Source organism: Elephas maximus, chromosome 13, assembly GCF_024166365.1.
Source record: "Elephas maximus indicus isolate mEleMax1 chromosome 13, mEleMax1 primary haplotype, whole genome shotgun sequence".
NCBI classification, from domain to species: Eukaryota; Metazoa; Chordata; class Mammalia; order Proboscidea; family Elephantidae; genus Elephas; species Elephas maximus.
The window spans coordinates 42,292,795-42,307,755 of NC_064831.1; the positions used below are offsets into that span (position 1 = coordinate 42,292,795).

Below are 14,961 nucleotides of genomic sequence, written 5' to 3' on the forward strand. Positions count from 1 at the left end.
ATGGAGTCATGGTTTAAGATGTTGACTGTGTTGAGACAAACATTTTAGCATGTGAAAGTCAGCTCAGTGGGATAGTTACTAGGGCTTGGAGTCAGACTGTCTGGGTGTGAGCCCCAGCTTTGTCACTTACCAGTCATGGGAAGTTGGGCTAGTTATTCTTCAGTGCTGGTTTTTCTTATCTCTAAAATGGACATAACATCAGCACTCATCTCTAGAATTGTGTTTATGTGTGTAGCGTAGCCTTGTACCTGATAAATATTTGCTTTTTTAAAACACTGTTATAAAAATATTTATAACACAACATTTGCCAATTCAACATTTTTCATACCTACAATTCAATGACACCAGTTACATCAACCATGCGGTGCAACCATCATCATTATTGCTCTGATTGCAAATCACCAGTTTCTTTATATCTTTTTAATTAAAATATTTACAAATAGAGTGACCCTTACCACAGAAAATATAGCACATTCTGCCAATACTCAGCTCTGTTAAATATTCTTATGTTTGAATTGTTCCTTGCCCTTAAAAATTCTTAATTTAGATTTGATAATTTCTATTGTAGTGCATGTGGAGTGAGGAGGAAGAGGGTTGCAGGGAAAACCCTTGAGTGTGACTACAAACTGTAGGTACTGCATTGGGTTTAAAAGGTTTACGTTGAGACACTGGACAGAGAGAGGAAGTGGGGTTGGTAGAGATTGGGTAAATGATTGGGCTATAGAAATGTCTTTTGGGTGTTTCTTTACAGAAATGATTATAGGATGTCACAGGACTGGGCAGTGTTTGTTCTGTTGTACATAGGGTCACTATGAGTCAGAACCAACTTGATGGCATCTAGCAACAACAGCAGCAACAGTTCCTTTAAAAAAAATTGGTATTTTGACTTCACCTATATTACCCTCCTTGTCAATAGTATTTTCTCATTTTATATCTTTTGATGTATTATTCTCATTTGGAATCTCTTGGGCAGATATGGAAGTTAAAAGGCATATCAGGAAAAACAATTGATCATAAGGTAGAAAGCCATGCCCAAGGTCTTACCAGACAGATTACGTAATGTCAAGTAAAAGGTAACGTTTTATAAAATTTCCTTTATTTCAAAGTAAGGGTAGCTTATACTTGGAGCTTACCGAAAAAAAAAAAAAAAATCCATTTCTGTCAAGGCGATTCTGACTCATAGCAACCCTGTAGGACAGAGTAGAACTGCCCCCTAGGGTTTCCAAGGAGCTGCTGGTGGATTTGAACTGCCGACCTTTTGGTTAGCAGCCATAGCTCTTAAGCGCTACGCTACCAGGTGTTCCATACTTTGGGCTTAGTAGACGGCATTTCCAAAGAATAAATACTTTTATTTCTGCCCTTTACAATTTTGGCTCATTCCTCCACTAGAATGTAGTTCTAGTACATCGTGGGTTGTTGTCTGCTTTGTTCATTGCTATATCCCTAGCACCAGGCAAATGCTTGGTGTATATTAGAAGCTCAATAAATATTTGTTCAATAAATGAATTAGCCTCAGCTGGTTATTGAGCAGAAATGTAGCTCTGTTACATGTGGTCTGTTGGAGATCACACATACATGAGAACCAGGCTAGTTAAAAAGCATTAGAGATAACACCCACCAACTTAGTGCAATTGTAACAGCTGTGAAAGGCACAGGCAGTGATTCAATCTCTTAAATGTAATCTGGGCACAGACAGTATGTGGTGGTGTGCACTTTGAATTATTTCAGCAACTAGGTAAGTGATATACATTGTGATTTATAGTAACCGCAGGGTCAAGGGTATAATGGTAGAGTGTAGATATCGTAAGCTTCATTTTTGTGACATGGCATGGAAGGTGTTATATTTCTACTAGTTTTCCAGGAAGATCTACATTGAGGCAGGCATGGGTTTGAGGCAGATGTTAACGGCTAATAGCAGTACCATTTTTTGAGTGTTTCCAATATGTCATGCTTGTCCTATGCACTTTACACTCATTTATACTGACAAAGGCTCTGTGAGTTAGCTATTCATATGATTCCATCTTATTGATGAGGAAATAGAGGCTCAGAGATGTTTATATGATTATTTATTTTTTTACTATAGGACTTTTAAACTTATGATACAGCATCAAAATATATTAGGAAGAAAACGAATGAGGTGTGGTAGAGACAGTAGATGGTTGGTAGAAAACCTTAGTTCAGTTAATTAATCTTGGGCATCTCACACTCCACTCTGTTCCTGAGAGTCTCCAGGTAAAATTAGAGTAGGTCTCCAATATCCTCTGCAATTTATTAAAATGTTTCCATAATTCTTGTTTTGATTTTTTTTCTTGCTTCTGTCCAAGGGAAACTTCTTGTTCTCCCATACTGCCATTTTCTTTCTAATTTTTCCCCTCCCCTCTAGCATTTGGCCTCTCATTATGATTTGCCTCACTAAGGATCAAATAGGATGTGTGGAATGGACTGAGAGCCAAAATAACATGGCTAATGAGGGCACTGGGTTAATGCTTCCTGAGGGAAACCACATTCCACAGTAAATTTCCCTTCTTTTGACCCTCTTCAGAGTTGAAAGTTGCCTCAGCCAAATTAAGGATTAACAGGGCTTTTGTTGGAGAGCTGGACTCTAAAAAAAGTCCTATGGAAATATTATCTATGGAAAACTGTGCCCTGGTTTCCAATGAACTTGTATTTCCATTCATTCATTGATGCATCTAGTCACATTACACGCATTTAATGAAACCTGCTTATCAGAGTCAATACCATAGTGGGTCTCAATGAATGTCAATTTCCTCACATTCAGGGAGCTATGCAACTGAAGGTAGGAGACCACCATATAAAGAAATAAAACCCAAAATATCAATAATGTACTGTTGTTGTTGTTGTTACTGGGTGTTGTCGAGTCAATTCCGACTCATAGCGACCCTATGCACAACAGAACGAAACACAGCCTGGTCCTGCACCATCCTTACAACTGTTGTTATGCTTGAGCTCATTGTTGCAGCCACTGTGTTGATCCACCTCATTGAGGGCCTTCCTCTTTTCCACTGACCCTGTACTTTGCCAAGCCTGATGCCCTGCTCCAGGGAATGATCCCTCCTAGCAACATGTCCAAAGCATGTAAGATGCAGTCTCACCATCCTTGCTTCTAAGTAGCATTCTGGTTGTACTTCTTCCAAGACAGATTTTTTAGTTCTTTTGGCACTCCATGGTATATTCAATACTCTTTGCCAACACCACAATTCAAAGGTGTCAATTCTTTTTCCATCTTCCTTATTCATTGTCCAGCTTTCACATGCATATGATGTGATTGAAAATAGTATGGGTTGGGTCAGGTGCACCTTAGTCTTCAAGGTGACCTCTTTGCTTTTTAACACTTCAAAGAGGTCCTTTGCAGCAGATTTAACCAATGAAATGTGTCATTTGATTTCTTGACTGCTGCTTCCATGGCTGTTGATTGTAGATCCAAGTAAAATGAAATCCTTGACAACTTCAACCTTTTCTCTGTTTATCATGATGTTCCTCACTAGTCCAGTTGTGAAGATTTTTGTTTTCTTTATGTTGAGGTTCAATCCATACTGAAGGCTGTGGCCTTTGATCTTCATTAGTAAGTGCTTCAAGTCCTTTTCACTTTCAGCAAGCAAGGTTGTGTGATCTGCATAACACAGGTTGTTTGTGAGTCTTCCTCCAATCCTGATGCCCCATTCTTCTTCATATAGTCCGGTTTCTTGGATTATTTGCTCATCATAAAGATTGAATAGGTATGGTGAAAGGATACAACCCTGACACACACCTTTCCTGACTTTAAACCAATCAGTATTCCCTTGCTCTGTCCGAACAACTGCCTGTTGATCTATGTAAAGATTCCTCATGAGCACAATTAAGCATTCGGGAATTCCCATTACAATGTTATCACAATGTTATCCATAACTTGTTATGATCCACAAAGTCGAATGCCTTTTAATAGTCAATAAAACACAGGTAAACATCCTGATCTGATATTCTCTGCTTTTAGCCAGGATCCATCTGACATCAGCAGTGATATCCCTGGTTCCACGTCCTCTTCTGAAACCAGTCTGAATTCCTGGCAGTTCCCTGTCTATGAAATACTGCAGCCATTTTTGAATGATCTTTAGCAAAATTTTGCTTATGTGTGATATTAATGATATTGTTCTATAATTTCCTTATTCGGTTGGATCACCTTTCTTGGGAGTAGGCATAAATATGGATCTCTTCCAGTCAGTTGGCCAGGAAGCTGTCTTCCATCTTTCTTGGCGTAGATAAATGAGCACCTCCAGTGCTGCATCCGTTTGTTGAAACATCTCAATTGATACTGTGTTAATTCCTGGAGCCTTGTTTTTTGCCAATGCCTTCAGTGCAGCTTGGACTTCTTCCTTCAGTACCATCATTTCTCGATCCTATCCTACCTCTTGAAATGGTTTAACATCGACTAATTCTTTTTGGTATAACGACTGTGTATTCCTTCCCTCTTCTTTTGATTCTTCCTGTGTCATTTAATATTTTCCCCACAGAATCCTTCACTATTGCACCTCGAGGCTTGAATTTTTTTCTTCAGTTCTTTCAGCTTGAGAAATGCCGAGTGTGTTCTTCCCTTTCGGTTTTCTATCTCCAACTCTTTGCATGTGTCATTATACTACCTTACTTTGTCTTCTCGAGCTGCCCTTTGAAATCTTCTGTTCAGTTCTTGTACTTCATCATTTTGTCCTTGTGCTTTAGCTGCTCAACGTTCATGGGCAAGTTTCAGAGTCTCCTCTGACATCCATCTTGGTCTTTTCTTTCTTTCCTGTCTTTTCATTGACCTCTTGCTTTCTTCATGGATGATGTCCTTGATGTTGTTCCACAACTCTTCTGGTCTTCGGTCACTAGTGTTCAATGAATCAAACCTATTCTTGAGATTGTCTCTAAATTCAGGTGGGATATACTCAAGGTCATATTTTGGCACTTGTGGACTTACTCTGATTTTCTTCAGTTTCAGCTTGAACTTGCATATGAGCAATTGATGGTCTGTCCACAGTCGGCCCCTGGCCTTGCTTTTACTGACGATATTGAGCTTTTCCATTGTCACTTTCCACAGATGTAGTCCATTTGATTTCGGTGTGTTCCATCTGGTGAGGTCCATGTGTATAGTCGCCGTTTATGCTGGTGAAAGAAGGTATTTGTAATGAAGAAGTCGTTGGTCTTGCAAAATTCTATCATCTGATCTCTGGCATTGTTTCTATCACTAAGACCATATTTTCCAACTACCAGTCCTTCTTTGTTTCCAACTTTCGCATTACAATCGCCAGTAATTATCAAGGCATCCTGATTGCATGTTTGGTCAATTTCAGACTGCAGCAGCTGATAAATGTACTGTACTAATGTACTGTAGTAAGTGCTATATAAGTAGCATGCACTGGTATTATGGGAACACGAGACAGCTGGATAAATTCCTACTAAAGGAGTTAAGGGAGACTTTACTGAGAAGACAACTTTTGAGTCGAATCCTCACAATTTTGAAAAGTACCCTACTGATACACTGGTGACTTTCTGTCTCCAGTGACGGCACAATGGAAGGTGACATGAGAACATGTTGTCTCAAAGAAGACTTCTCACACTCTAAGCTTGAACTAATTTTCTCCAGCCAAGATAAGGCTGAACTTGACTGTAGAGAAGGCATTCAATATTGCACAGTGACTTAATGCCCGCATTAGGGATAGAAAGTAACTGCACAGGAATGTGAAGGAGGAGAGACCATGCTGGGCTGTGGCAACATGGGAAGGCTTGGTAGAAGACTAGCAGATATTTCAGGTTAGGGAATACAGAGAATAAGGGAGGGAACCGGTCTTCCACATGAGGTTGGGAGACAGTGTGAGGACTAGCTCTACTTACGTAGTAAAGTTAGTTGTAGACTGCTGGAGGTAATGTTGGAAATGAATGAGTCCAGATTTTGCAGAATCTTAAATGTCAGACTAAGGCACTTGGCACTGATGAAAAGCACCAGTCCTAGAGTTAAATGGTTTGGGTTATAATTTTAGCTATGACACTTTTTACTTGTGGGACCTCAGAATTGTCTCCTAATTTCTCTGAAGCTCACTATTCCCCTGCAAAATGGGGATGATATCATTTCCCCTATCAACTTGTTTAAGATAACCAACTATGTTGAACTGGCAAATGCTGTGTTATATATATTTTTACCATACATACACACACACACACACACACAGATAATTGAGTAAAATAATGTTTATAAAAGCATTTTGTAAATTACAGAATTCTATGCAGTTGAATGGGTACACGGGTAGCAACAAAGGTGTTTAAGTAGAGGGACACGAGAAAATTGGGGAATGTAATTTAGCAGTGAAATTCAAGGTGGTTTTGATGAGGAAGAGATTAAAGTCAAGAAAACAGGTGTCAGTGGTCCAATAAGAGGACCAGGATTCCAGGATCTGTGTTCATGTTCAAACTAAACTTGGTAATTTGTGACTTTGCCTAGGGAATCTATAATCCTGCCCTAAATTCCTCCGCCACACAGATACATTCTTTTCACCAGATAAATATGGCCCAAGCCAAAAGTAATAGAAGGTTTTTTAAAAAAATGTGACTTGTGATTGTAAAGGGGATATGTATTCTTTTTAGCATAGTAAGGTTTAGAAATATTCTGCTGTAAATAAATCTCAGTGTGAGGTATATACTTGACTTTAAAATTTCCAGCCTCAGGCCAGAAAACCATGCTGGTCTACCTCAAGAACAAAATTCTCCACTTCTTGCTATAATATCTTCAGGAACAGAGAACTGCTGCCCGTGCATGCCAGAGACAAGCCATAAATCGATCTGGGGTCTTGGCCATGGAAGAGAGCAAAGGGATTGTTAAAAGGACAAAGGAAATGTGTGATAAACAGTGAGCAGATTCGAGAAAGAAGAAACAAGGGAATGGTATTTGCCGACAAAGATCATGTCCCTATATCATGTCCTGAGAGCCAAGGCCTCCCTCAAAGCCACTCAAAAGGGCAGGCCAGAAACACCCAAGAAGCCATTTTTGAATCCCCCATTCACCTGAGGGCTCTCTGTGGGTTGGCTTATACCACTTTACATTTTATAGAACCAACTAGTTATTCTTCAAGTTTCCATGTATGTGCTTGAGTGGCCATTCTGCAGGCTCTTCTTCTCACTTGCAGTCACTGGAATATATGTGTACTTCTTCACTGTGGGAAACAAGGGGATGCAGAGAACTATAAAAGGGGTGAAAGAACCAACTGACAGAAGAATGATTTTGTGGCTGTCCTGACCTTCCTTTCCATGACAAGGAGCTTGGCACTAGGCTTGGTATTTCTACTTCCCTTCCTTTTGCAGGAGTTTAGATTGCATTAGGTGTAAGACAGTTGTGGGAGGAGAAATCCACATCTTGTGTAACCCACCCAACCCAATCTGCCTACCCTGCTATCTTAGCTTACATTTATTGAATATCTGTTTAATGCTCGTCACCCATTCACTGAATATTTACTGAGTCCCAACCACGTGCACGTGCACGGATCCTCACCAATACAGGGAGGCTATTTTCTCCCATTTTCCAACAGAGAAAAGAGACTTACAAGCATTGTAAGAATTTAATCTAAAGGTCAGAGAGTTAATAAGAGAAGGAGCTGGACCATTCTTGCACAGATGAAAAATCCCGTACTCCTAAAAATCTCAAATCACTAAATCCTTGTTCACTTCTCTGTAGCTATTCTAATCCTACAAGCAGAGGATCAGGGTCTTTCTTGATAAATAGTAATCACATGCAAATTTCTCACTGATTTGTGTTTTGCCAGGATACAGTGTTGTGGTTGTGAGAAGCAATGTTGTGTTTTGATGTCTTTCCAACTTTCCACCAATTCCTCAGTATCTCTACCAGGTAGACCAGCCCATCACTACACCAGCTCAATACTGGAGGTACCATAAGGAATGTGGAGAGCCAATGGCTTATCTCTGCAGGCACACCTTGCTCTCAGGCCTTCCCTGGAGGCAAATACATGCCAATGCCCATCCCCACTCAGGAGACTTGAGGCAGTATCATTTTCTTATAATTCCAGCTGTTGGGCAGAATTTTATAGTTCTTTGTGCCAGTGATACAGATATTTTTAGACCTAATTGATTTCAACAACAGGGCAGTATGACAGGCAATCTTCAAAGACAGGATGTGCTTTGGAAAGACAAGATAAAATTAATGGAATCTACTACTGACAGCCCAAGAGAACTGATGGTTAGCATTGACTGATTATGAAGCAGAAGTACATAACTGAAGAATGTGTAAAATAACTAAATAGTCTCAAACTTATTTTAGTAGTCCTGGTAGAAAGCAGAAAATCAATTCAGCCATCTATTCATTCATTCACTTAGCAAATATTTACTGAGTTCTCTCCAGGTATTAGGCATTATTGATCCACATAGTCTTTAAAAATACTATTTGGCTAAAATGGAGGTCTACGTTTTCTTTAATGAACTGGTTCTCTCATTACTTTTGCAATAATCTGATTTGAGCCCTAGTGGTGCAGTGGTTAAGTGCTTGGCTGCTAACTGAAGCATCAGTGGTTAGCAAGGTGTGGTAGTCTGCTTCCAAAAAGATTGCAGCCTTGGAAATCCTATGGGGCAGTTCTACTCTGTCCTGTATGGTCTTGATGAGTCAGGATCGCCTCTGTGCCACAGGTTCAATTTGGTTTTGGATTTGAGTTAACTTTTTGCCATCCCTTTGCCAAAACTTTTAAAATGTCATTTTATTTGATTGTATGGTTGTTAATAAAACTTACCTTTCCTCCTGTCAGATCAATGTTTTCAATCTCTTGAAAAGTAAAGAACAATATTTCCTTTTTTTTTTTTTTTTAAATTTTAAAGAAATAATTATGCAACCGGTGCAAGTATTTATAAAGACTGAGTGAGCACACAAGATAAGAATAGAGTACTGTCATTAAATAAAACAATGAAGATCCTTAGGCATTCATGTTTATATATAACCATTATTGGCCTACTTTAAACACAAATGTTAATCATATGTGTAAATCATTGTTAGCAGATTTCTTTTACATAACCAAACCAGGTATTGCCCAGGATAACTAGGTGGGTGAGGAATCAAGATGTGGAGTCAGAATGAAAAGTCAGAGGGAGGAAGAGAAGGGCAAATATGAGGAAGATGGGCAACAGGTGGATTGGAAGCTTTTCCGAATTCATAATGTAAGCTTCCCAAAACCAAACCTGTTGCTGTCAAGTCGATTCAACGGAGAGTGACCAGGCTTGTTTGAGGTACCTCCTGAGACGTGAGTGACACCATGCCTTCTCCTGCCCTACTCTGCCTCTCTTCCATTTTTGGGGAACAGCAAAGGACTGAGTGAAGACTCCTGGAACTCTTTGGGTAGACAGGGTGGGCTAGTGAAAAAATTTTTAATGGGAGCTAGGTAGAAAAATGGGAGGGTGGTTATTCACTGAAACTTGAGAATAAGAGCAATGGTCAGATGAGGGACTTTGGGTAGTTATAGGTTGGATGAAGTTGCCTTCCTTAGGTGGCAGAGGGAGGAAAGGGAAAGAAGATCTAGCAAAAGAGAAAGTAGACCTGAAGTGAAAGAAGTAAAATTCATTAACAACTAGGTTTAGCAGGCATAGAGTTTTCTTGGCTGTATTGTGTATGGTTAAGGGCTTGACTACTAGCTGAAAGGTTGGTGATTGGAGCTTACCCAGGGGCGCCTTAGAAGATGAGCCTAGAGATGTGATTCCAAAAGGTTACAGCCTTGAAAACCCTACGGAGTGGTTCTGCTCTGCATGCATGGGGTCGCTATGAGTCGGAATTGACTCGATGGTAACTGACAACAACAAACTGTTTGGAATTAGATCACTGGCACTTTCTTCCAAGGCACTGCTGCATGGGTTCAAACTGCCAACTTTTAAGTTTGTAGCTGAGTGCAAACTTTCGCACTGAGGACCAACAGGCATGCTACAGGTGGTGAAATCTATGATTAAGAGTTTGTGGTTTGTAAAAGCAATTAGGCATATGCAGAAATGTTGGAATGACTTAGATTCCTTAAAAATTGCTAAAGCATTTCTCTTCTTTTTAATAGATTCTAAAATGGCTTCATCATAGAACATCGTCTGAGGGTTAGATTCCCTGTCGAGTTCAGAATAAACTCAGATCCTGCCTTTACATAGCTTACAGTCAATTTTAGGATAACTCTAATTAGCTAATTTTTTTTTTTTTTACTGAACTCTTAGTTTATATTTTATCTCTCCTGCCAAAATTACAACTCTTTTAGAAATGTTAGCTTTATTATCTCTTAATGAAAAAAGATGCAGTAAAATGTTAATTTTCATAATGTATCGAAAACTTTCAGCGGATGTAGGAATAAGTGCAATAAGAGGTCTGAGTGAATTTTCAAATGAGTGTTCAGGGAGAGAAGAAAAAAAAGAAAAAGAAGTCTGGGTCTCCTGGACGGTGATTGTTTAACCATAGAGAACATATTACTAATGTCATTGAAAATCAGTTCATTATTTAGTGTGAAACAAAACACGTTAAGAAACAATATTGGTTTCTTTCCATCCTTTCAAGGACACTGAGAAATGAGGTGATTTCGTTAGTACATATTGCAATTCTCTATCGGGAAGCACAAGCTTTTTTTTTTTTTTCCTTAGATTCCTTTATTCCCTGACTTTTCTTGCCATTTTTTTTTGGGGGGGGGGAGGAGGAGTCTTATTGGCTCTTGTACCTAGCTACTGACCCAAAACAATAAATTACATTTTGGGGGGCGGGAAGGGAAAGATGCTGATTTTATTTTACTACCTATATACTTTCTGTATAGAAAATTGATATATGAGAGGTGGCATTTATTAAACATATGTGCATTTTTAGTGGACCCTGGTGGTGTAGTGGTTAAGAGCTACAGCTGCTGAGCAAAAGGTCAGCCGTTTGAATCCACCAGGCAGTCCTTGGAAACTCTATGAGGCAGTTTTACTCTGTCCTACAGGGTCGCTACGAGTCTGAATCGACTCGACAGCAACAGGTTACGTTTTTGGTTAATCACTGTATTCTTTATCAGTGACGGGGTGAAAACCCCTTTCATCTTTTCCTGTGGACTTATGTTTCATATGACAACTTTCAGGAAAGAAACTACGTATTGAATGCACTACAGAATACCAGAATGTGAGTTTAGATGTTAGTGATAACTTTGACATTGAAATTAATCTTTTTGGAATGTAAATCTCAGCTTTTAGAGTTACCTATATTTTAGAGAATTTTTTATGAATACTTAGCAGACAAAGGAATCAATAACAAGCCCAGAGTCGTGCTTAAGGGTATAAACCCTGTTACAGACTGCCTGACTTTCAATCCTGGCTCTTCCAGTTTCTCCTATCTGTAGAATAGATACGGCAACAGGACTTACCTCTTAGGCTTGTTTGTTATGCAAAACAAGTGAATTAATATTTATAAAGCACTTAGAACAGATTTGTCACATAGCACTATGAGGTCCTTAATAAACAAAAGTAAGTAAACCATTTATTGATGGGCTGGGAATATATTTAAGCAGACAGAGGGAAATGTACTAAACAATTAAAATCCATTTTTACTTGCAGTGGTATTTGCATCTTGATTTACTCTTTTCGTGTGCGTCTCTTTCCCTGTTAATCAGAGAGATCTTTTTATAGTTCTTAGATGCTGATATTGTCCCAGAGACTTCTATTTCTCTTTTTGAGTATGCTACATTTTGTAAAACCTGAGTATGGCAGATGGTTTACAGTGCCACATAAAGAGGACTTCTTTTTCCAATTATGTTTTTATCAGGAAAGCGGTCCTGCTGTGATGGGAATAAATGGTTATGACATTGCTATGAAATTGATATTGTCGGTTCCAGAAGGCTATACAATTGAACAAACACCGGCCAGAATTATCCTTCACCTTTTCCAAATATGAGGTCAAAACTGAGATAAATAAAAGGAGACTGTATAGTTTTCCCTTTCCTTCTTGCCATCCAATGGCCATCTAAAATTCGTAAGACAGAGAGACACAAGGTGTGTACACGCCTATAATCCCACACAATGCAAAAAAATTATTTTTTATTCATACCCATATACAGATTGGACTTAGGTGATACATTAAAATAATGCCTTAATTTGATATCTCCTTCATCTCTAAATTTTTAGGTAAATATACAACATATAAGTTTATTGATAAGCTCTAGTCTCAGCAAGGAAACCCTGGTGGCATAGTGGTTAAGTGCTACAGCTGCCAACCAAGAGGTCAGCAGGTCAAGGGCGCCAGGCACTCCTTGGAAACTCTACGGGGCAGTTCTACTCTGTCCTGTAGGGTCGCTATGAGTTGGAATCAACTCGACAGCAGTGGTGGGTTTAGTCTCAGCAAAACAGTTACATTTGAAAAGGTCAAGACTTCTGACTTACAAGCATTAATAATCATTTTGCAACTACCGTACTAATTTGTTCCATATGCCTATAAAATGTTTCTCTGAACTACCAGATTATCACCTACTGAGAAGTTCAAAAATAACTACTTGATATTTTTTTCCAACTGAGAAGCAATTTTGCCTCCATTCCCAAGTAGTGCTAAATTGTATACTGAGGTAAGTCCTATCAAATAATGTCATCTTTAGTAGCTGTTAAGTATATCTATGCTTATTGAACAGGATTACGAATGCATTCCTCCTGCTTTTAATATATCAGTTATGGAAAAAAGACAAGTGTTTTTTTGAGAATTGCCAGATTTCTCATTTGACAATTGGAAAAATACATCAAGAGCTCAGTTTTCATTAACTTCTTAGGAAAACTTAGAAATTGACATGATCTTAAGTGGAGTGAAAAAAGAAATGGTGATAATAGCAACAAAGAACAAAGTCCAAATCGTTTTGTTTTTTTTCATTTAGTTACTGCTTAAACATTTCTAGCACTGGTGTAAACGGTTAACACACTTGGCTGCTAACTGAAAAGTTGGCAGTTTGAGTTCACCAGGAGGCGCCTCAGAGAAAGGCCTGGTGATACACTTCCAAAAAGCCAGCCATTGAAAACCCTGGAGCAGAGTTTCACTCTGACACACATGGGGTCACCATGAGTCAGAGTCATCTGGAAGGTAACTGATTACTACATGTCCCATTTATATATGAGGGAAAACGGAAAGACATTTCTTGTAAGCAAGCCAATTTCTAGATGATTCAACTCAAGCATTCAGGTAGGTCTGGGGAAGACTTTGGACCTTGGTGAATCACCAGACTTGAGAAAGCTTCAGATTTCAGGGCACACTCCTGTTGCTTCCTCTGATGGCATGAAGTAAGGCTGGAGCTGGGAGCCAACTTGAAAATGAAAGAAACAATGTGAGCAAAGGAACTTTTCTTGGTAAGATCAGACGGCTCTTTCTCCCTATAATTTATAATTTTCCCTAACAGTAAGTAGAAAAAAAAGAAAAGAAAAGGGAAAAGATTAATCAGAACCAAAATCAGTGGGAAAGGAGGCAGAGAAGAAAGGTTCTGTCCTGCGCTTGGAGTCTCTCATCTCAGCCTCAGATCTGTAATCCTTTAGTGGAAACTCGGCATTCAACTGTGACTGCCAAATCTCACTGAGCGCATATTTTTTTAAAACCTGCTTGTCTTAGACAAGCAGTATCTGAAGTGAATTTGTGTTTTAATTGCAAGAAGATAGTGCCTGACTGGAGAGTACCTGAATTAGAAATATTCTTTTATTCCCTTCTAAGAGCATAAATGAATAAACAGCAATAAGGGAAAACCTTCCTTAGAGTTGGTAATGACCTGCCCTTAGAGAAGGGTTTAAGAATGTCATTACTTTGACTATGATAATGTAAGGCAAGTGCGGTGTTTATGTAAGGGATATGCCTTTTAATGTTTAAAAAAAAACAAAAACCCACTGCCATCCAGTTGATTTCGACTCATAACGACCCCAATAGGGTTTCCAAGGCTGTAAGCTTTTACGGAAGAGGATTGTCACATCTTTCTCCCACGGAGCTGCTGGTGTTTTCGCACCACCTACTGGCACTAGTTTTTTTTTTTTTTTTTACCTTTGCGGTTAGTATTGAGTGCTCTAACCACTGCACCACTAGTGCTTTCTTCACTAAGTATATTTTTATTTTGCTATTCTTAGAGGTCTCAGAAATAGAAGAGATAATATTTGATGGGAATAAACTTATTTCAGCATATATTCATTCAACCTTTTAATGTATTAGGTGAAATGAAAGAGATTTTTGTCTTTCATTGTACTCTTTTGCAGAGAAAATGAGCCACTCTGTCTTTTAACCTCAGCATCTCTCTTTAATGGAGGTTTGAAGGGGGACATCCTGGGCTTGTGAACACTTCACTTCACACCCAAAAGGGAACCACTGGAAGACTGATCAATTGTAGTTAGTTATCAGCAGCTTCTACTCAGCCCTCATTTCCTGTCAAGGCAAAATTATACCCTGGAACCCAATGGGTTGAGCTATGGGTCTTCTGCCCACCCTCAGAGCTGGCCTTGGATATGTTGTTGGACCTGGATTCAAGTTTATTAAAAAGATAATATTCTTCTTCAATGTAGTTAGTTTGTAACACTTTTTTTCCACTTATATAGGGAATTGAAACCTAAAACTCAAGCTCCTGACTGCTTTTAAAATAGGCTGAGAAACCTAGTGAAAATTAAATTACTTGCAGCTGTGTCTTTCCCATCTAATCTAGATATAAATATATGAATGTGCAGGCTCACATACTTGATCTATAAAATTATGACATTTGAGTGGATGATCTCTGAGGTCTATCAGGTTCGATTAACCAGGTGACTATCGAAAGCCCTAGGAGGCTCTGAATGCGTTGAGTTCACAGATGAAAACAGAACTTCATGTATTTTTTTTTTCTAAATGGGTTTCTTATAATTTCGAAGATAAGTCTGATTGCTTGTGGACTCATAACTTGATAGTTGAATATGTTTGCTGGGCTTTTTAACCTTTTGGAGAGTCTCAATATACACAGAATTTTGTGTGAT

General features: G+C 38.9%; 1 protein-coding gene across 14 annotated transcripts in view; it reads left to right on the plus strand.

Annotated features, from left to right (window-relative positions):
• INPP4B (inositol polyphosphate-4-phosphatase type II B) overlaps positions 1-14,961 on the plus strand; it is a 976,853-nt gene that overhangs the window by 284,821 nt on the left and 677,071 nt on the right. For 2 of the 14 annotated variants that reach the window (XM_049905346.1, XM_049905348.1), the window contains exon 1: positions 12,453-13,332. The exons of the other annotated variants lie outside the window; for them this stretch is intronic. The gene's annotated coding sequence lies outside the window, so the exon portion shown is untranslated. Of the gene's footprint in view, positions 1-12,452; positions 13,333-14,961 lie in introns of those variants that run through there. 14 annotated transcript variants of the gene reach the window in all.